Source organism: Lissotriton helveticus, chromosome 1_1 (genome assembly GCF_964261635.1).
Source record: "Lissotriton helveticus chromosome 1_1, aLisHel1.1, whole genome shotgun sequence".
Classification (NCBI taxonomy): domain Eukaryota; kingdom Metazoa; phylum Chordata; class Amphibia; order Caudata; family Salamandridae; genus Lissotriton; species Lissotriton helveticus.
Genome location: NC_136057.1, coordinates 1,051,933,801 through 1,051,953,620, shown reverse-complemented (window position 1 = coordinate 1,051,953,620; position 19,820 = coordinate 1,051,933,801). Strand labels below are relative to the sequence as shown.

General features: G+C 41.5%; 1 protein-coding gene across 1 annotated transcript in view; it reads right to left on the bottom strand.

The window, feature by feature from the left end:
- The window catches only part of SHANK3 (SH3 and multiple ankyrin repeat domains 3), a 2,381,185-nt gene that overhangs the window by 1,133,545 nt on the left and 1,227,820 nt on the right, over positions 1–19,820 (bottom strand). The gene's annotated exons all lie outside the window — the stretch shown is intronic.

The window sequence follows — 19,820 nt, the reverse complement described above, 5'->3', positions numbered from 1 at the left end:
GGGGAATTAATTTACTTTTGAATCCCTAGTAAATTGAAATTGGTACTACATGTACCCGGGCCTGTTTATTAATGCTAATGCTAATGCTGTTTAAGGCTGTATTTCATTTGATGGGCTCTGCTTAGCTACAGTTTCAGATTTCCTGTTTTGTCTGCGTTCATTTTAAGCGTCTGCGTTATTTTTAATAGTTTTCACGGAACTGATAGATCCCAACCAAATATCAAGGCATAGTTCTACTTGGCAATTGTTTCCTTGAATTTAACAGATGCTTGCTTGCGTATGTAGCCTTATGGCTAGAGCTGCTGACTTAAGAGTTGGGGAACCACCAAGTTTGAGCCTCTGCATCCTGTGATTCTGGGCAAATCACCCAATCTCCCCGCGCCTACCAAAATATGAATGTGGGCTTGCGTAATGTAACTGGTGATCATGTACAGTGCTCCAATACCTGTGGGTCGAGTTTGCGCTATATAAATCTGCAAAAAAATAGCTGGATGTTTAAGTCCATGGAACGTCCAGCTTCAACTCCAGAGTCCAGGGTTTATGTTGCTGTCCAGGTGTCAGTATTTCTAGATATGATGCTTTTATAAAGGCGATTGAACAGTTTTAGAATATATGCTGCTGCTTTTAACTGAATATTCTTTAATAGCTAATTTGAAAATCTGCTGGCCTTGGCATATTTTTTACTTTGTCTGCTTTCGAAATAGGTACATTTTTCCAATGGTGCAAGTCATCCAACTCACTGCAATGTACTAGTTACTCGCACTGTTAAGAGCTCTCGGCTGGAAAGTGCTTCGGAAAGATTTTGGGCAGTATTTGTGTTAGCATTTATATTTTATGTCACTTTTAGTCTGTACCAACAAAATGATACACTCCCTGAGATAATTCATAATATTTACAAACACCTAAAATTCACCTAAAGTGTAGATTAGCCATATAGTTTCATTTTGTAATTACAATGCCATGCACACAAGAAACAATAACAAAAATTACCAGTGACGTGGAGGTGTCACTCGATGTTTAAAACCAGGACAGAAAAAAACGAAAATGTCGTTTTTACATTATTAGTACTCCTCTCAAACTACTCGGTCTCCAATGGGGGCGAAACCATTTTGGTGCAGGTCCCAGCGAATTTAATCGAGGCTAGGCACGGTTTGCAAGGTAGGTGAACACAAACAATAAACTCTGTGGGAACTACCAGGCGTGTGACACCCAGCACCTACGGGTGGGTTGTGGGATTTCGTAAGGAAAATGCCTCTTCCTTGTGGGTACAAACTTGTGACAGTCCTTTATTTATCTTGAGTTAGTGCTGACGAAAGAGTATTTACTATGTTTTCAACTAAGCTGTAGGGCGGGATTATTGTCAAATGCTGCCAGCTATGATGGGTGTCTTTTTTCTGCTGCTGGACACTCTCCCTGCATACTGGTCTGTCAGTCAGTGTATTTTTACCCCATTTTTGATCATTCAATCCTATGTAAGCTCAATTGTGTGAAACAGACTGACAAGGTTCAACACTCTTAGGTTCAAAATGAAGCATGAATCAGCTCTTGACACACCCCAGCCCTTGTCTGAATACACCATCAACGTTTTTGAATAGTTCAAGAGTCCCCTTTCAAAACCTATGGCTTTTTAGAAAATGTAAGTGAAAACTGTGATGTAAAATGCTTTTTTTGCAACATTTTTCAACGTTTTCACAGTGAAGAAACGTCCGTCTCCCAAGTTCCTCTTGGAAAAGTTGACGTTCTCATTTCACTCGCTAGCTCAAATTTAGGTTTGCACATTTTCCAATCAGGCAGCAGGTGTGCCAATGATGGTAGTGGTTTGCACCAGTGGGATAACTGGGTGCTACCATCCATGAACAATTTTGGATACCTGCACTTATTTTTTCACATATTAAGTACTGCAGTTTTTATTACTGTGATAGTGAATAATAGTGTAATTAAAAATGGACCACCATGAGATGGAACAAGACCTCCAAAGGCCACTGAGGTAATTGAATGCTTCTAAAATATATGTTGGGTGCACACTTGCAGGTGAGAGTGTGTTTCTGTGGAAGTTCACTTATGTATGTGAGAGCACGTTCATAGGTGAACATTTGAGTGTGTGCGTGAAAGTGACAGAGAGTCTGTGAGCAAGTGGGAACAAGTGTATATGAGTATATCATAGTGAACAAGAATGAGTGAGTGAGAGTAAGAGGGACTGCAAGTGAAAAATATGGTGACTGAGAATGGATAAGAAAGACTGTGAGGAGTTTTAGGAAGTGTGAGTAGGAGTGAGCGTGAGCAACAGTGAGTGTGTCTGGGAGTAAGCATGAGTGAGTCAGATTGAGTCAGTGGGAGTGAGTATAACAGAGAATGAGTAAAAGTGATTGCAACAGGGGTCAACTAATGGGGAGCACCAGATTTCATTGGCTTGGCACATCATGAAGGAGTTCAATATTTAATGAGTGCCCATTCAGAACCTAAGCTTTTTAGCAAATTTATGTGAAAATGGTCTTTCAGAAATGCATTATTTGATTCCATTTTTTTCAAGGTATTCTCAATGGGAGAACTCCAAAGCCCCATTGAAAAGGTCGTGTTCATTTGTTTTACTCACTTGCTGGAGTTGAGGGCAAGTATTTCACCTTAGGCTTTCAAAGATCATGTCAGCCATTTGTACGGTGTAATGTGCCAGAACGAAGTGTATTACTCCATTTAAATGTGAAAACGGCTTAGGAGTGCTAAAGGTGAATACAAATGCCCACTCAGCTCCGGAGGCACAATGTCTGACTGGTCCCAAATCAAGACCACCAACCAGGCACTTCTGTTTGCTTATTATTGTAACAAACTTATCTATAAAGTGTATTTTTTTTGTTTTTGGTTGTCAGTAAGATCAAAGTATTTAATGCTGCAAGCTAAATTTATACAAAAAGGGTGAATACTATTCCAACAACTTATAATACTATTTTTCTTGCTATGGGAGCCTTCCTGCATCTAAGCACTATAAATACCAGGAGTTACCATTATACATTTTAATGGTAGATAATTGTACTATTTTTGGTGGGAAGATAGTGTTTGTCTCTGTTTTCCCTAGTGTTTCCCAAACCAATAATGATATAGGGACTTTCAAAAGCATATTGTTTACGACTGCGATATTCACAGCCTTTGGTACCTAGAGGTTGCGTCCAGTGATTCAGTAAATTAAACATTCATTATATCAATCTGTGTTTGACTCCATGGCCACAAGTTTGAAGCCACTCAGCTGGTCATTCTAATGAGGTTGACAAAATGAGTATCATTGTGATTGCGTTGGTAACAATAAGCATCTGCACCAAGACAGCAACCGGTAAACTTGCACTTAACAAATACAAACGTGATATGTCTTCCAAAAATACAGGGGGTATCTTCAATTATGTTCATTACAATTTTCGTCATTTTATGTTGCGGGATACAGGTGTGTTTCAAAGATAACGCGATGCCTCCAACTATATTTAGTCACTTGCCTACAATGTGCTACTGGGAGAGATTTAGAGTCATGGGCAGTCTTACCCATACTACTAACCATATCTCATATACAAGAATAATGAGGGTTCCCAGACAGGCTTCTGCCTCCTATTTCCTTGCCATGCGGTGCAGGAAGTGTCCGTAAGCACAGCGACAACCAATTACCACCGGCGGCTACTCTTTAGCGGGGTACTACTGAGTAACACCTAACTCGCTCCCTCTGAGGAACAACAGCAGAAGTCACTATCCTCCAAGACTGCAGGGCAGAAGTCTGTACAAAGAGGAATTTGTTATGAAATGTTAATGTTTGTCCTGACGAAGACCCAGGGAAACTCAATAAGTAGGTACAAATGGCATCAACGCTGTTTTCATGAAGAATCTCACAGTCTATCGCTTTACTATTCACTCTTAAAACAGGGGTATATTTAGAAGCAACACATGTAAGAAATGTTTCTGCATTCAGAAATACCAAGATAGGTGTGACTCAATAAATAAGAACGAGTAGGGATTTCAATAATTCTGTTTTCTTTTGGGGTGGGTTCACGGGCTGTTGACAATTCGTTTTGAACCAGAAAGATATTGTTTAAAAAAATGATTGAATGTTTTCTAATAAATATGTTGTTCTTAACAACTTACTTTGTATTTACTTCCCACATGTATTTCAGAACACATTTCTGCAACATTTGAGGTCAAAGATCACAAGAAGTAGTCCTTGTTGGAAATACCAAACAGGACACGGTCTAGTGTTGATTCTCAGGACAGGTGTCAGCATATTCCAGGAAGCTCAGAGGTGTACTCTATTCTTCCCAATTCATGCTTTATGCAGTTGGGCACTGCTGGAGGAAAATATCCTGTCCTGGAGCTTCTTTTGCTGAGTCAATGGAACTCATATAGGTCATAAATCATTTTGGAAGAATTACTGACATAACTTTGCTCCTAACATACTTCCTTTGAACTTAGTTCCTATGGATGTGGTCATTGTGGTTTGAAATGAATGATACCTAACAGACCAGATACAGATTGTATTGCAAGGATTCTTTACTCTAAGAATATCTTTCAGACATTGTGAATTAGTTATCCATTGGTGATAGAGACACACTTTCCATGAACACTGCATCGGTGAAGGAACCGCAAAATCTGCGGTTGTGAGTGGAACTTCAGAGGATCAGTTTCGTTTGTGTATTTCAGACGGACTCCATTCCTCCACAATCAGGTACTAATGTGCATAGAATAAACAAATAATGCAAACTAGCATTTAGGGTCCACAAAAAAGGCCTGCCTTACTATGTATATTTTGTTATTCATCAAGATAGTCCAACATATAGAGAGACACATTGTTAAGATGTGTTGTTGTTAAACTGGGTCTGTTTTTTAAACCCTTCCTGTTTCAAAGCTCAGATGCCATCACTGCAGACGGACAGGCAATACAGGGAACACGAAACATGCAATGCATTTGTATGTTTCAATAGTTACACCCCTGTCAGGATGGATCAGTCTGAAATGTTGTCCTCCTTTGGGAGACTGACAAATACAAAAGCCAAAACATTCCTGCTCCTAGAGACTGATATATTATAAATCAACAGGTAAATAAGTATACATGTTCTATACCTAGCTCTACATACATGTACTTATGCAATACGTATGTCTTCAAGGCATGTCTGTGTGGAGTTAGGAATTGTAACTCCATTCTTCCCTATAAGCGCTTACCTTTCGATATATCATCCCTCGATGTTCTAGGACCACGAGATTCTGGGGGTCGATATTTAGTAGTACAATCATTTTTTTACTGCTTTTATATTCTGGATCACATCCAGAGCAACTTTTATTGATCTGCACAATTTAAGAGAGCTCTTTATCAACCCGTGATCTGAACGGTTGGTGAAGCACAGCAGGCTGGCTTTGTTTTCTGAACTTCTTCAGTTCAGGCGATAAAACTTGAATGCGCGCAAACCTCTTTCCAGAAGTCGACCTTGATGTTTTACTAGCAGCGGTTCTCTCGGTTTTATCTTTCTCTTCACTGCTTTAACCTTGGTGGCTTTCAAGTGTGCGAGGACTTTTTAAGCACTCTGGGTGTGTTTGTGAGAATCAATCAGAAGTTGTTGCGCTGAGACAACTTTTTTATGCTCACCGGCGCTAGGCAGAGGCCTGCCACCTGCCCACGCCAGTATTGATGACTTTACAGCCACTGGTAGTATCCAGCGACGACTTTGTGTCCGTGTTCAGAGAGCGAGTGATGCCACGCGAAGCAGCGCGCGCAGCCCAGGTGAAGATGAGTCACAGTCGGAAAAATACAGTTAATTGGTATTACAAGATGCGCGAGGGAGGATGCGTCACTTCCTATCTGAAAAACCAAGCAGTCCATCTACTGGTGCTCCACGAAACAAGATGCGTCATCAAATCACACATTTAAATTGTCTGTGATCAAAGTTTCATTGAATGGGAGCAGTTAATGAAACAGGAAACTTAGCAAAGCTTTTAGAAATTAAAGGTATAGTGATGAAAAAATCAGTCAAAGCCAGTACTTGGGAGGAATTATTACTGATGGGACACCGATCCATTGAGGCCGGGCAGCTCTTCCCCCAGTGCCTCCATTCTAGTGCCCACAAACCAGACCCTAATTCAGGATGAAGGGCCTCGTGATGTACCCATACCACAGCAGTGATGCACAGGTGTCCAACTGTGGGCAAGGAGGGTCAGGTCCATGCCAATTTTTCAGGATCACCATTGACTGCATAAGTGAGCTCCGTCTACTTCATCGTACATACATTAAATTAGGCAAGCAGTTCGCTCTGTCCTTTGTTAGACACCCCTGATGTAAAACAATCGCTTTCATTTGGCTCTGCAGCAAACAGGCTGAACACGCGCATTTTGTGCCATGACTATCAGTTCAATGTTTTTAAGAAGCATCCTCTTTAGCCGTTTACCTCTAGCACTGGCAAAAGTGATGCGGAAATACTTCTATCAATAATGTAAAGCTGGGCAGATCACCATGTTATGGTAGCCCATTCTGAATTTTTTTAGGCCCGGGTGAAGTTTTCTTACGCCTGTGTAACCTTTCATAAGAGGAAACAACGCGGAATTCACACATGCCTAATTTTTTTATTCTGCGGATACAAATTCCTAAGCACAAGTTTATTTTTGTAGAACCCAAAATGAATAGCCCTGACGCTCATGGCATGTTCTCCTTTCATGTGTAGGCCATTGACGATTTTTCGTCCCAGAATAGCCGTTCCTTGCATGGAACTATCAGGTAGAGAGCATGAACATTGAAACGCCCGCCGTGAATATATCAGAATTCACTATCAAAATTCTAAAGTGAGAAGTAATGTAATTAAGAGTGAAGTCCTAACTGGCAAGGAAGTGTCAACATGAATCTCTTATGCAATTTTCAGTTGTGGTTGAGAAAATTGTATTTCTTGGCAATGAAAAGGGCTTTGTGGTAATGTAGCGTGATGATAGTGTTAGGATTTGGTTGGTAAGATTAAGACTAGTTCCATGAATATCAATGTTGTCAGTATCTTTGTTTTAGCTTGGGTAAGTCAAGGTGATACCAGATTGTCGGCCACAAGGAAGAGTGGTGAGCAACATCCGCTTCTCCTTCTCTGCTGAGCCGTTCCTGACAAACAAGAAACTAGGTGGGTGGGATGTCAGACATGCTGGAGCTCCAGATAGTCCTCAATTTATCCATCAGGGGTTTGGCTTCTGGCCTTATGAATTTCTTGCTTGCCCCTGAGGAACGCGGCTGCACTCCCAGACAGGCTGTCAATCAAGCTTTCCATTTTATATCACAAGTGAAAAGGACTTTGTGGTCCCAACTTGTTTCGGTCATTTCAAGCTTGATCATGGGCTTATCGTAATAACCCTTCCTCGATTTTCACCACCACAAAGATATGCATATTAAAATCAATTGTGGTTCCTCATTGGGCCCCCCAACCGGTATGTTCATTAGACATTGTGGTATATGTGGTCCGTAAATTAAATTATTTTATAGTCCTTCACTGTATAATTTAGGCATTTAAAACAAATGGTTGTCCTTGAATCATAGTTACCAAAGACAGCAAGCCTGTCGTTCCATTTGGCCATAACTTTAAAGGCTAAATGCACCCTCAATCTGTCACAATCCACAGCGGAATCTAGCACTTCAATCTATGGTGCAGTAGTCCTTCAAAGAGATAGTGCAGTATATATATTTGATGCCAGCATGATTTAAGTGCAGGTTGCTGTAAAGGATGAAGTCGAGATTCATTAATGGGTCTAATTTTTAATGAAGGTAAGAAAGGAGTTTGGGTTGATTTGGGGCCAGTGGCAATGACACAGAAAGCTGAGCATGGGTGGTAGTCTAGGATGTCCATCCACAAATTTAAATCAAGCAGCTAAAGAGTTTGGTCTGCTGGGACAATACTGGAGGCTAGAGGTTCAGGAAAGTAGGGGGACATAAAAACGTTCAAGGTTCTGATATCTGCTTCGGGATAGGCTTAGCTATAATCAGTGCTTGAAAATGTTTAAATATCATACCCGTATTTAACTGATCCTTTACATATGTGTTTAGATATAGTGACTAGCAGCATTATTTCCCCATACCCACAAATCATGCATTTCTAAATCAGAACATGGGGATGATAGAACGTCATTGCATCTGAATGATGATGATGATGATAACGTTGACACCATTCGTGGATGGCTAGTTTTGAAGTTTGATACACTTGCTGTCAAGGAAAGTGCTGCAGACAGAGGTTGGTTTCAACAAATAAGAATCAAATAAGGAGGTGAACTGTAACCATGCCACAAGTAAAGAGGCCACTGAGTTGGACGGAGTAGGCATTCGGGTAGATGCATTTTAGGGTGGTCTGGACCAGTAGGAGTTGTGGGATGAAGTCGGTGGCAAGGGAGAAAGTAGTGGATGTAAATTCAGGGAGTGTCCCAGAGGTTGGCTGGAAATAGCTTTTCAATAGAGTGGGGAATATTTTGTTCACGGTGTGCCTCAGGGGAAAACAACTAATGAGTGTGGGTCAGCAAAACTGGAAGAACCAATAATATTAGTGGTGTTTGTGGTGCAGATGGCTGCTCTTAAGAGGTTTGGTCCAGGTCATAGTATGTTACTGCACAGTCAATAGAACATGGTGCATTTAAGCTATATTCATGATTTGGAGACAGAATGGCAGTCATGGGTAGAGTGCTCTGAATCCACAAACAAGCTTCTGTCGGTAAGTGGATTGCTATATTGTGGTGCACAGATCTCTACAGCGAATGCATGAGAAGGGCGTTCTATCGCCAGGCACCCTTTCCTAAGTGGAAGTCAGAAATTCAGCAAGGGCAGGAATCTGACTCAACTACATCTGGCGAGATCGAGTCATCTGAATGAATAAAGGCCCCAGCGCTTCCAAGCCAGGGACAGAGTCCTGCACAGCACCCAATGCTCATAGTCAGGACGTGCACTCTCAAAGTTACGATTTTCTTGGTAATATAAAATGTCATTATTGGTTGTCAGATTATGTTATGTTTGGGAAATGGAGAATTTTCCTGTCTTGGATGTGTCATGATCTGGGGAAAAAAATGTAATTTGAAGCAGCGCTGATACACCATAGCTTCTTGGTTTCTCAGTGTTGAAAGTATGAAACAACAGCACTCTAGTCTCCCTAGCACTGCTCACATGAGTAGCTGTAGCTAGCCAGCGACAACAGCCTCATGTTATTGCCAAGTGTGCATCACTGCGTGTTTGGATATGGATCCAACCACACTAGGATGTTCTACCATTTGAGTATTAATGTAACCGGAGTTACTATCTTGGCAAGTCTGGATTTGAAATCATGGCAGATCTGGAGCGCCCAAGTCCAACTATCAATAGCCTTCAAGCTAGCCTTTGGATATGGTCTGTCGGCAGTGTGATACGGTAGACTATGAGCGAAGCCTCCGAGAAGGGGACTTATTTTTCATATCCCCTGAGCCATTAATATTGCATCAAGATAACAAAGAAATATTTAGGGATTGGTAGTTTCTTGGGATACGCACCTGCACATCTCATATTCTAAAACAAGAATAACAAAAATAACTTCACAGCACGTGTGGAAGAATCCTTTATATCCGTAAATAAGTCCAAAAATACAGTTGTAAATCTACCAACAAATAAGAAATAAAAATGTGATCTTTAGAATATCAAATACTTCAGAAAATGAACTAAATGGCCCCACAGGGTCCATCTTTTGGTTGCACTCATTAGGCTCATCTTCTTATTGGCCAACTAGGGGTAGTGTAATCATGTTATTTAGGAGACTGACACAACAAAGGCACTGTAATACCACTGGCATGAATGCTCAGCGTACTGTGGACAGGAGGGAAAATGTTTATAGTTGCAGAAAAACAAAAGAAGTGCAAAAAAGAAGAGCAGTGGCTGTTACCTAACTGTGTTTGCCGTTATCTACGTGTATCCTCTTTAAACGTGTTTATATTTCCCGCATATACATACGAAGGAGCATCAGTTTAACTTGGTAAAAACCGTTTTACGGGTTGACTTGCCATCAGGATTTGGACTGGGCAGAAACAGCAGTGCCACAGCTCAGGGAAACATTGTTTATGATGGTGTCAAAGGGAGGTGGAATCTAGATTTACCATTTCCATCAAGTGCTTGGCTCAAGTGGCAAAATTGGACTTTAGAACGTCACTAATCTGAAAAATGTATAGAGCATCCAAAGGTGTCCACACTTTCTGTATTTCAGTTGAAGCTTGCTTCAGTCCTCCTTTCAATCTCTTGGTAAATATCCATAATTTGCTCAATAAATGCATGTGATACATGTATGCAGGTTCAAAGGGAGTGCATCAGACGGCTCAATACAACCATTCCACACAGAAGAATCAAGGCACAAAGACCAATGATCCAATTATTAAAAATTTGTTGAGACCAAGTAAATTACTTAAACTTGATACCGAGTAACCCTGCATCTCCCCAGCAGGAGACATCCTTCTTTGTAAAGTAAGATCAGAACATTAGGCGTTACCACCATCTCTAGTGCTTGCAAGTCTTACTGTTTTAATTTCATATCAGACACATAAGGCCTCGCAGAAGATAGTCCATGCATAAAAGTGGAAGAAGTATACCTTCTGAAGTTGACTTAAGTAACACCAATGCCAACATAAGTGGAACACAGATGGCAAGATAAGACAACGTCGAGAAGGATCTTAGATCATTAGCGGAGAGCAACTAGGCAGAAGTAATTTAAATACTGCAGCAAATCAATTAAATGTACAGTGGATCATTTTCTCTCAGACGTTTCTGGAAAAGACCACAACTACAGAGAAATAATGTATCCTCTCCAACGAGCAGGTAAGTGTTTTAACGAACAGAGACAGACATAATAACTTGATTGCACTACCGGTTGTTAAACCCACAATAAAAGCTCTGCACATTTTTCATCACTGCAGAGTGTAACAGTCACTGACAAACGTCATACATCTTTAGGAGCCCAAACTAGTTGATAGGCTCAATGGTTTAACAGATGAGAAAATAGAGAAAACATTTGCAATATGCCGAGGATCTCTTATAGGGTTTGGAAGAGGGACATCTTCTGTAAACCGTAGGACGACCTACTCTACCAACACCTCAGTGTCACCATCACCTTTGGACTGGAGGTGGGGTGCCTCCTGGTCATGACAGCAGAGCCACAGCTGGCTGAATTGTTGGATTACTTCTAGAGTTTCTCTTCAGAACTGTCTGCAAAATCAAAGGTTTTTTAGTCCGTAGACTTGGAAAGTGGTGCACTAGAACGATAAACCACCCACACAAAATCATTATGGAGCATTTAGTACTTTTTTGCTAAGCTTGTTCCATCTGTGAAATATGAAGGTGTTATTAAAAGAATTATTAATTTTAGCTCTCAGTCTGGTACGGGTAGCCAGTCTTCTATGGGCTCCTTCCCTGAGCTTCGTAAGCCTTCTCGTGAACACTCTCCTTGAGTTGTCCCTTTTTCTTCTATTCCAAGTTGTGGGTGCAGTGCCTTAATTCAAACAATGCATACCATAGCTCGCCATGTGTGCTCTATTTGGGGCCGGACTGGCTGTAGCGGGAACCAGGCATTTTCCCGGTGGGCCAGAAGGGTGAGGGGCTGGTTTTGGAGCAGTGAGGGCCTTTTGCTTTTGTTAATGGGGGACTGTTTTGCAGCAGTGCTGGAACATCGGCCCACTGTCACAAAAGCAGCAGCAGTGTTTCCCACCAGCACCCCGTCCCGCTCCCCCACCCCAGGCTGGTCCGAACTAATTGCCAGGGCTGATTTGTGTTCTCAGTCCGGCCGTGGCTCTATTGTCTCAATAGTCACCCGTAGGTACTTTGGGCGGGTCATAACCCATTCAAATAGTTACTGTGCCTATGCACTCCTCTCACATCCCTTCTGCCGGTCTTCCTTGATCCCACCATCATCATTGCTCCAAATATTTAAAGCAGGAGTGGAACCTTTTCTCTCAAGCCCACCTTTCATACAGAGTCCCAATGACCAATGGTCAGCTGTGCTCGCCCCCGATTTCCCACAATCATGCAGAACTTTGAGAAAGTTGGTTTATAAATAAAAATAATAAACAAAACAATGTAACCTTTAAAAACGGACTGCTAGATCGCCGCCAACAGCAGAGCTTCAACTGTTGTGCATCTGGCCGAACGAGGTAGAGCGGTCCAATTTCTGACATTGTATCATCCCCTTATAAAGTGACTGTGATTGGGGGGGGGAGACCCCGGCCTGTTCAGATATCTGACCAGCTATGTGCAAGTAGACTACCCAGCGAATCTAGTTTAAAAAGAAAGCCTATATCAGGACATCCTTACGCAGATGGGGCTGCTAGAGTGAACCCTGACACCAGATCTGTTTGTCATCCTTCTGGTCACTGGGATGAAAGTATCAAGCAAGTCTCCAACCGAACTATTATGTACTTGTGTTCATACTTTGTGCTGTGCTAAACTCGAGCACCCATAATAAATGCCAAACTGCATTGAAATTTGTACTGTCCCGGGCTTAAAATGTTATGGCTAAATGTCCTTATTTTTTGACTTCCATACAATAGACTGACAGGGTAGTATCGATCAGTTTACTTTTGTTAGGGAGACACAGAAATATTATAGGCAATGGCAGAATTTTTCAAAATGTCATATGGAATGAGATAATCGAATTGCGCTTTCTGATTCCCGTAACAACACTGGAAGTGACATTGTGTGCCTTTGGATCTTAAGCCACAGAAGGATTCATCATTTGAGCTAAGGCCACATACTTTACACCCACAACATTCCACACACTTTCACCCTGAAATATGACAAGAAATGGCATTGAGGAGTGTGTTAAAAAGACGCATTAGGTGTAAAATAATGAAACTACTTTGAAATATCACTTAGGGAGATACCTTAGACGAAACATCACTATCGCAAATTCCTTGAATTTTGTTCCCGCATAAACAGCATTACAAGGATCAGTGGATTCAGACTAACTCCATCTCAGAAGTTTCAACGCTGACCAGAGATGGTTGCAAGCAGCCAATACGGGTAGAAATTTCAGCTGCCTAACTAATTTTACATGAGGTTACGTATGCGAATGTGGGAAACTGCAGAGACTAAAGATTTTAACCCAACTATTTAAAAGTTTGTCCCCCCAGCACTGGTCCCACAATATGGAGGGCAGCCAGAATGACACATTCTAAGATCACCAATGTTGAGGCAATCCTTTTTCCTGGAAATAGCTAGTGCATGCATGGCAAAGAGGGTTTGGGGTACTTTGCAAACATGTCCGTTATTCTATTGCAAAATTGCAGAATTGTTGTCATATATGTAAGTCCTGAAGGTAGGTAGGCTCTGTGCAAGTCAGGTTTCAGGACTCACATAACAAATGTTCTCTACATCTAGGAGTTGTCGTTCAGAACATGGGATTAATTAAAAAATGTTCCTGTCCAGGACAGCCATGGTTTCAATTGCAACTTCAGACAGAAGAGCCACCACCGGGATAGTTTTTGGAGGGGCATCTCTTCATTGGGCGGTTCCTCTAATGCCATTATAGACGGTGAAATGTCTAACAAAAAGGAGGTCCCAGTGGTGGAAACACAAACAGAAACACAGCATACAATGAATTTTAAATGTGCAGCCCCGGTGCCCTGGGGACCACCACCTCTTCAAGGCTACATTAAAAAAATAATATTAGGGGTGCTTGAGGACCCCACCCACACACCCTAGAGCCCCGGGGACCACCACCACCCCGGGGCTACTGTTAAAATGCAGAATGAGCTCCATCTGTATTGCAGTACATCACCTTCAGATAGAATGATCTCTTGGTGAGAGGCGTGACCAGACTTTACTCACATGATTTCATCCCAACATTCATTTGGCAATACCACATCAGTGTTTTCTATTGTCTCGCTTCATCTTCCCTCACTATTTATATGCAGTAGCTCCACTCCTACTTGTCTCTTTTGTTACTTGCTCCCTGGTGGTTCTTTGTGATCATTCCTAGCCTGCGTTTTCCAATGTCCAAACCTAGACTTTCTAGGTTTCGCCACTACCTCCTTTATTTGAATCGAGCTTGGTTTTTCCTATCATTTACCCTCCTCTCGTCAAGGGTCTTTCCTCTCCTTTTAAGGCTATCTCTCTGGTTTGACCCCATTCTACTCTTTCTTCACTGGATTGCCAACTTCCGATTCCCATTCGTTCATATCTTCCTCACATCTTCTTTTACCCATCTTTGAATATTATTCCTCCTGTTAACCCTTTGTGGTTTGGTGCCTCCTCAGTCCTTCCTATTGCATTGCAGCATACTTCCCACCTTCCAACTGTTATTTCGACTTCTCTCTGGCTCGCCCCCAGCATCTTGCATCATTTACATCTTTGTGTCCTCCATTCTTTCTCCGGTTGGTCTTTTCTTCTCTCATCCACTGTTAGAAACTTGCAATCCCCGAATCCTACTACAATTTAAGGAACTTCTTCCCTCTGGTGTTATTGGTGGCTATGGGGGCTCTCACAGAAATCCATGACTCTCAAGAGCAGACTCAGGCCCAGGCCACTGAGACCCTCAAACTTTCTTCCAGAGTAACAGGAGGTCAACTTACCTGATTCATGTGTTGTTATAGGGAGATGTTGCTAGGTATGCATAGAATTAAATAGTCTCTTGGTGCCCGATGCAGATTCACAAATATGAATATACATGTACATATTTAGTCATGTATATTTACATCTACAAATAGGTATAACTCTCCATTTTTTACGACTCATCATTTCCCAGTAGAGATTTACATCTAGGCATAGAATTACACGCCTAACCCCCCTCCAATGTCCTGAGACAGAATTTACAAGTACAAAGTTACTATGAGTAACTTTCCCCAATTGGTGGAGATCTCCAATTCTGGGGTGCATAATTCCTAATGGTAAAATATAGGGAAATATAATAAACCGTATGATCGAAAAATATATTTGAAATATGTTTATCTATAATATAAATGTAAAATAATTTAAACTATTGATTATTTACCTGTAACCAATAAAATAAAATGATACAGCACATTCACTCATTATGTTATACGTGTATTGAATAATAAATAATTTAAAATGTATTCATTTTACAAATATGATTTTGTTTCAAACAAGTTAATTGCCCTCTCCCACTAAATTTTTTATTTTTATTTCATTTTAATAAAGTTAATTCAAAGTTATGCATTTAATTAATTAAAACGTTTCTGAAGTGAAATTAATTTGTAATGTAAGTTTATTACATTAAAATATCTATCTATCTATCTCTCTCTCTCTCCGTATATATATATATATATATATATATATATATATATATATATATATATATATATATATATATATATATATATGCGCACATACACAATCCTGCTGGTCTCTGTTACCCAAGCCTGCTTCAGAGCGGTAAGCCCGCTGCAGGGTAGCAAACCATACATCCAATTTCTGCAAAAATCTTTTGTTTTGGATTATAGACCGAAACCGAAGAGAAACACACCGCGGCTCCAATGTAACTCAAGCGTGTTTTATTTTATCAGTGCAACAACGCAGTATATATATTCACTGAAAAAAACAAAGGTTACAGAGACGTTCTAGTTAGGCTCAGATTTTACTCGTACAAACCCAATGAAATTCAGCAGTTATAGTTAGCTGAACTAACTATAACTCGTGCGCTGCAATGCACTGCCTATCATCTCACATATTTCATCACTCATGACAAGGTCGGTGACATCACTGATGACATCATCAAGTGACTGTGAGTGTTTTTTTAAACTTTATCAGCATTAAATACATATACTAAGGAGTATTGGTGAACCAGTGAGTGCATGAGTGCCTGTATGGATGACTCACTGACTGCGTGACTTACTGTGTAAGTGAGTGATTAGGTGTCTCAGTGAATGTATGGGTTATTGACTGGTTGTGTGAATGTCTGTATCAGTCAGTCAGTTGGTGTCAAAGTGGCTGTATGGGTGTGTGAGTGGGTACATGAGTGGCTGTATGGATGAGTGATTAGTTGTCTGAGTATCTGTATGGGGTCTGAGTGTCTGTGTGAGTGGGTCAGGAGGTGTGTGACTGGCTGTATGGATGAGTGAGTAGGTGAGTCAGTGACTATCTCCAAAAGCATGTTGGTTAGTCAAACAGGAAAAGCAACTCCATATATAACTGCTAGCGCACAAACCAAATGTATTGGCAAGGAAAAAACTACCCTATTGTACGACCAGTTTTTGCATGCGCAAATAGGTTTGCGACCGGTTCGTGCATGCAAAAACCTACATGGTCAATGCACAAACACTATATTGCGGTTCGCAAAGAATTGCGACTCCCAAAATAGTGTTTTGCGACTCGCTATTAGGAAGGGGCGTTCCCTTGCTAATAGCGAGTCCCAAGCCATGTATGAACGTTTTGTGACTGCAATTGCGTTCGCAAAATACTCGCAAATTACCACCCTCTTCAAGAGGGTGGTAATGGAGTCCCAAATGTGAAGGGGTCCCCAGGGGACCCCTTCCCCTTCATGACTAGCTCTTAAAATATTTTTTGAGGACAGGCAGTGGTCCCAGCGACCACTACCTGCCCTTAAAAAATGAAACGGAAACATTTCATTTTTTGTTTTTTAAATGCATCCCGTTTTCCTTAAAGGAAAACGGGCTGCATTAAAAAATAAAAAAAACTGCTTTATTGAAAAGCAGTTCCAGACGTGGTGGTCTGCTGAACCCAGCAGGACACCATCCCTGGTAGGGCCAGCCATTCCCAATGGGTTCGCAATTGCGAGTGGCTCATTAATATTCATGAGCCTCGCAATTTGCGACCCCATTAGGAATCGCAAACAGTGTCTGATACACTGTTGTACATTGGGTTTAGCGCCTCGCAATTTGTCACAAATTGCGAGGTGCTAAATCCAATGGTTGCACATCTGGCCCTGTGTTTTTCGGCCAAAAAAGAGTTGATTAAGGGTAGTGGCTGAACCAAGTGTGTGCCATATATATACACATTGTCACAAAAAAGACCTCCACAAGGCCAATAATAAAAGGTCATAAAAAAACACAACATATACATCAATCTTGTGTGCTTGAGTATTATTCTCATTTCACATTTTGTAAATATTATTCTTAGTATTTGCCAATTTTGTGATGATCATATCCATCGGGTTCGGACAAAACACAACTATATACAGACTACATCAAGATCCTCAATACAAGTGACAGCACAACATAACACAAAACAAAGAAATGATTCAAAAGTACATTAACTGCTGAACAAACGGGAGTTGTTGCCAATAAGTCCAAAGTAACTCACTCTGATGATGATCTTACCCCTTATATATACATGGGGTTAAATGGCCAGTGTTATGTTCCCACACTGAGCTTATAGGCTTTGTGGGTGGTATTGAGAATTGTTGTGTCATAATATTGATCCCTCCCCACATATTAGGCCTTACTGGATCCAACCATTTGTGTTTCTTTATATACACATTGTGACATGATCCAAACAACATAAAAACAGGGCCGGACAGCTGTAGCAGGCATCAGGCGTTTCCCCAGAAGGCTAGTAGGATGGGGGCCAGTTTTGCTGCGGTGGGGGGGGGGGGGGAGGTGGGGGGTTGTTACAGGGGGACGGTTTTGCAGTAGTGCTGCAGTATCGGCCCGCAGCAACAAAGGCAGCAGTGCTTCACACTTGCACCCCCCTACCCTTGGGTGTGGGGGGCTAATCCCACAAAATTGCCAGGGCTGCTTTGGGTTCCCAGTCCATTCCTGTATAAAAGACGGACACAAGAATGACACAGTGTTCTGCAAAAAATAAGCGCCATCATGAAATGTCTTCTAATGAGTAGGGGTGGGCGGAATTTGCGTAGTCGTGCTATGCAAAGCTCCGCAAAATGGTAAAAAATCTCCGTGAGTACGCAAAGTTCCGCAAACACGCAGAATTGCTTGTTCCGCCCGTTTGTGATGTTTTTTTCCTGTTCGCGAATGCTGTTTGCGTGCTCGTGGGGAAATATCTCGCGAACACGCATTTTGTAAGCGAACAACCAAAAAATCCACAAAGCTGCGGATCACGGAATTTTTGGCAATTCCACGTTCTCCGCAGAACGCAAAATTACCCAAATTCCATGAGCGGAACGGAATTTACCGCCCTGGCCTACTAATGAGTACAATTACATCTCAAGTAGTTCATGTTTTATGGTCATAGTTGGTATCCAAATGTTCATAACAATATTGTGCAGAAATAGCAAACTTTTCATTTGGGCGCTACCGGTAATTAAGGAAAGTTTGAATGGTGATGTTTCCTTGCCAATATGTTTTTTTATTGTGTACTTGCAGCTCTGGAGAGCGTCTTTTTTCTGTTTGACTGACAGACATGCCTTTTGATTTATATGAGGGATGCAAACATAAACTGACATCAATTCTCTGTCCGTGTCTCCATAGTTTTCTATGGGAGTGTGCAGGCTGGGCTAGAGTACATTTATACATGTTTCAATACTATAAGGGCTGTAATTACTTTAGAAGTGCATTTTTGTAAAATACAATGTTTTTACTTTTTTGTGGGTGGGTGTTTTGCTTTAGCATGTTCCTCACAAAACCCTCCTTAATTTTTCCTAAACCCCACCAATTTTCACCATTTTCCCATCTCTACCCGGTCCCTCCCACATTTACTATTAAAATATATACCCAGGCGAGCGAGGTACTCGGCCGCTGTGGCAGAGATCTCCGCACAGATCAGCTAGGAGACGCGGAGCGGAGGTCTCCGGACGTAGGTTTGTAAATTGCATTTTTTAGCACATGGGTAGTTCTACTGTAGTACTTCTGCAAGCACTAAATGCAGTTTGTGAATTGGACGGATGTACGTCATTACGACGCACACTTTTACAACGCGTTCCATTACAACGCGGTTGTAACAACGCAAGTCGTTACAACGACTTGCGTTGGGGGTGCGCAAATTAAAAATTTTTAATTTACTATTCCAACACCAGTTCCCGTGGATAGTAGGGAAGGTGTTGGGATAGTAAATTAAATGATTTACTATCCTTGAGCGCCCCCCAGCGCAATTCGTTGTAACAACTTTCGTTGTTATGACCGCGTTGTAATGGAACGGTGTTGTAATGGTTGCGTCGTAAACGTTGTATACCGAATTGGACCTATATATTACTTCCCAAGTTTTTACCAAGACATTGGGCACTACCAACATCACAATGCCCTTGGCAATAGGTGCCTCTCTACCCTTCTCAACTGGCTGCATGGAGGCCAAACACAATGAGGCCTGTTTAGAAAGCTGCCGATGCCTTCACCGATATTTTTGCAATCTGCGATGCCTTTATGAGCGCTAAATGGCTACATCTTGTAAGACATTTTGGACTCCGTAAACTCAGATCCTGGTGGAAGGCAATACAGGACCTTAAGACTCCCTGGAGTCCACCCCTAAGGGTTTAAGAGGTGCCCTCTATTGTTTGAAACTTAATTAAATACAAAGGAAAGAGGGCAAAATTAAACAAGACAGAGATGGAGGGGAATTGGAGGGAAGCCCAGGGCTGCTCTTCAGGTGTTCTGGTATCCTAATGGTTTATGTTGCTCATGCAGCTGCCAGGATGCTGTGTTCTCCTTCTACTTCTCTTCATAATGTTCATTTGTTTCTCTTGTCTAAAAAGGTGTAGGTAATCATGCGTTGTAAATGAGGAATGGGGTTTCTTTCAGAGGTAGGGTTAGTCCCTTACCTACAGCTAAACCTTACCTACAGCTAAAAGAGGTTTTATCACCTGTCAGTGGTATCACTTGGACACTGACTCTTTCATGTGTTTCTTCTCTTTCTGGAATGGTCCATTTATCTTCCTGGTTATCACCCATTTTTGCACCTACCCAGGTTATGCCCATCC